The sequence below is a fragment of the Corvus brachyrhynchos genome, unplaced genomic scaffold, assembly GCF_000691975.1.
Source record: "Corvus brachyrhynchos isolate BGI_N302 unplaced genomic scaffold, ASM69197v1 scaffold32, whole genome shotgun sequence".
NCBI classification, from domain to species: domain Eukaryota; kingdom Metazoa; phylum Chordata; class Aves; order Passeriformes; family Corvidae; genus Corvus; species Corvus brachyrhynchos.
This window is the reverse complement of record NW_008237919.1, coordinates 15,014,195-15,018,010: the sequence shown is the minus strand read 5'-3', so window position 1 is coordinate 15,018,010 and position 3,816 is coordinate 15,014,195. Positions and strand designations below refer to the sequence as shown.

Below are 3,816 nucleotides of genomic sequence, written 5' to 3'. Positions count from 1 at the left end.
GAGAAATTTAAATAATTATTATGCATAGTTAATTCCTTTAATTGGTAAAATCCAATGACAGAGAGAGTATTTACTTTTGAGTTACACAAATACTTGAAGATAATTCAGTATTCATACTGTGAAAAAACAAAAAGGACCGTTTTCAGCACAGCTAACAGAATAAAACCCTTGCAAACCATATTTAAATAAATGCATAGGTTTTAAAACCGAAGAGTAGGACACTCAAAGGAAGAATATTTTGATAATACATACTACAAACAGTTATATGTTATTTGATTCTTCCTGGAGACATTTTGGTTGAATTTACAGACAAAATAATCCATAATTCAATATAAAAGGGAGTATATGTGTCTGGAAGGAAGCTTGGGTAGCGTGCTAGCAAATGGCAATTTAATTTTTCAAGTTTTACATCCTAACTTTCTGTGAAGTCTCCAGTTAGTTTAATCATTAGCATGAAAAATTACCTAACACTTCCACTGATGACTAATTTTGCTACCCCAGTGGTAGCTGATCAAATGTCTCTTGCTGCACATATGCTGAGCACATAGCTCCCAGAATGTCTGGCAAAATACTCAGTATTTTTTCTCTCACTTGGATTCATAAAGCGTGTTATGTCACTCTTGCTTGGGCTCCTTCCACCTTTTCATCTTTCCATTCTGGTATAAATGTCTGTGTGAGGCAATTGAGAAAGAGGTTTATAACTTGTTAAGTGTTCTACAGGACTCAGAATATGACATCAGAGAAGCCCCAATGAGGCATGTAGTGTTATCAAACATACCCTTGAGTACACCAAGCATCTCCCAGAAGTGGGATGTGGATCTCTCACGGCTCTTGTGTAGCACCCAGCAGCGCCACAGAGAAATCTCACACTGTCTATGAAATACAAAAAAAAAAACCAGGTGTCTCTGTCTTTGTGGGTAAATCAATCAAGTTCCACATTTGTCCCTATGAAACTACAAAATGATACAAAAACCTCACAATAATTCAAGTTCGCAAAGGAAAAGTCTGACTGAACAAGAAGGCATGAGCTACATCCAAAGTTTGAGTTCTCATCTTAATCATTACAACTACTGCTTGGATAAATTTCCTTTAAAACCTCCGCTCTCCCATTTGCCCTCCATCACTTCTTGTGTGACTAGAAACCTGCACACATTCACTCATTTCCACATTTATTGGTAACTTGAGCCTCACAGCTTCCTGCACTGTACCACTGTATTAATGTTAGCACAGTCTAACAGCGAGTGGATCTAAAAGACACTAGTTGTATTAACATTACATTCATTATATATATCGGCTACATTTCCATTTTTCATGGTATAGCTGTTAAAAGACACGCAGTATATTTCTAAAATATCAATATTCCTTCCCATTGTTTTCCATTGATCATCCTTTTAAAATACAATATTGAGAAGTCTTCTAAATTCTTTGAATCCTTTGCATTGTGACTAACCTTTCCTCAAAGCTCAAGACACAAAAAATCCAAAGAGCAAACTCGATTCCTTAAATATCCTCTAGTTGGGGACCAAGAGACAAGGATTTTTTTTGTTCAGACATTCAATACAATAGCAAAACATGCAAAATAGCAAAATATGCAAAACACAACAAAAGGCATGTGGTATTTTGAATTAACTAAATAACAACCCACAGATCCCTGCTTCTGTATGTTCTTCATGTAGGAAAAAAAGAGTTCTCTACAGAAGCACACACAGTCAGTATCTGTCCAACATATGCAGCTCAGAAAAATCTCCACAGGTTGCACATTCTGCATCTCCAACAAAGCAGAGCTGCAGGCGTAACATGACCTGAACTGACAAAGTCTCTGTGGACTAGGCAGTATCACGTGGAAGACTGTAATGGGCACTGTCTACTACCTTTTCTGCTTAATTATAGGCATAGCAGGAAAGTAACCTGGCATTGCTGTTGAAGAAGGCTGTACTACTACACTACAAATCTAACTACTGAAAATCCAATTTCTTCCTTGCTTAAATTATTGCTAAGACACGGGGAATAAAATCACAGGACAAGCTTCTGTAACGCAGAAGTAACCATTAACAACTTGAGTTGCCATCTAGCAAATGAAGTAAAGGACTAAGGTAACAGCTCTTGAGTTTTCAGGACTAGCTATGACAATATTCCCCCTTGTGGCCTTGGGCAAGTTACTTAACCTCTCCAGATGAGAGCCCCCATCTGTAAAAATGAGGATAATGATATTTACTTACCTCTCTCAGAGGAGATGTGAGAACTAATTACAATAATTTGTGTAAAGGGTTTTGAACCTGAAGAGCACTACGTAAAGTGCTAAGGAAATAGTGTTTATATAAAAGACTGAGGGGAAGAGAAGATTCAACTTACACAGTAACACATCAGTTTAAGAAAGAAACGTAACTTTGTTTTTATGCCCAATCAAACTACACATCTGACACAACTTTCCTACTACAAAGCAAGTTTAGTTATAAAGCACACAGGTATCAAGGCTTTTTCATAGTACTGACCATTCGTATTCTCCTTCTGTCTAAACTTTGTGAAGGGGATCATCCAAGGTAGTTGCCAAAATTGCCCTACAGTATTCCAGAATACGCCACCCAGATAGATTGTGATACATTTGTTAGGCATATTGACATTTGTTTACCCCAAGCACTCTTGACACTTGTTTTGGTCAAGATCTGGACCTTGTTTACCTACTTGTTCTGACTTTGGTGGATGTCACTGTTTTCATAAGGGCCTCACTATGTTATTTTACAACTGTATTTTAATGTGACAACATTATCAAGTGAAAAAAACAAAAAAGAGTAGTTATTTTAACCAGAAGTAAGTACAATTATTCTCTGTATATACTTTCTGGCAAGTCTACCAACATATCAGAAAATACTTGTTTCCCTTGCCCCAGGTCAGAGAAGGCAGACTTACTACAAAGGGGGAGAAACCAGCTGCAGGATACCAAGGTGACCCCAACTGGGTGTGTAAACCAGAGGAGACAAGGTTTGGGGTTTGGTTTGATTTGTGGGGTTTTTTCAAGTGCCTTTAGCTTGTACTGGAAAAAACAATAAATGCACAAAAGCAAGAAACCTGCTTATACACATTCAGGAGATTATTTTGGTGCGGACCATACAACAGGGAAGACTGGACAGTAATGAAACAGCATGGACAGGTGGCTGATTGAGAGACACCTTTATATACCTTGGGAAAACAATGTTCTCTTACACCTCTGATCAACTAGCCTAGGCCATACCGACTGCCTCTTGGCACACATTTGAGCACAAGCCAGAGTATGGAGTTCACTTACTTTTATTAACAATTGGGTTTTCTTCTTTGCTTATGATTAAAAATTACTAATCAGACAGATCAGAACCATTGATTAATGTTCTTCATAATTACAACCAATTCTGTAGATGGCATAATTGCTTTAAAATCTATTTCTTCATTTGTATAAATTCATGAATAAAAATTTTTGTCTAATAAGGAAAAAAACCAAAGATGACCGCACATGCAAGCAGCTGAACAGTCACTTCAGCATCACTATATCTGCTCTGGCATCCTATTACAAACCAAAGCATTAGCATTCTGAACCCTACTGAAAAACAGTAACCAGAATTATCTTTAGTTCAATGTCTCTCTTACTGGATAATTCCAACATGATTTTCAGAGGGTATACTTCATCTTTAGAACCATTATTTCGGGTTATTGACGTTGAAATTGGAACAACCGGAACCAATCTAGAATTCTGCATTGCTTCATCTTTTGTACTGTAAGTTTTAATTATTCTGCTACTTTATTATGCTTTCCAAATGAAAATTAGCCTTGGGCAGAAAGATTAGA

At 37.0% G+C, this 3,816-nt stretch overlaps 1 long non-coding RNA gene across 1 annotated transcript in view; it reads right to left on the bottom strand.

The window, feature by feature from the left end:
• LOC108446497 overlaps positions 1 to 967 on the bottom strand; it is a 31,453-nt gene extending 30,486 nt beyond the window's left edge. Inside the window, exon 1 of the long non-coding RNA XR_001861709.1 lies at positions 779 to 967. This is a non-coding gene — a long non-coding RNA (uncharacterized LOC108446497). The remainder of the gene's footprint in view (positions 1 to 778) is intronic.
• Between the last annotated feature and the right edge of the window lie 2,849 nt (positions 968 to 3,816).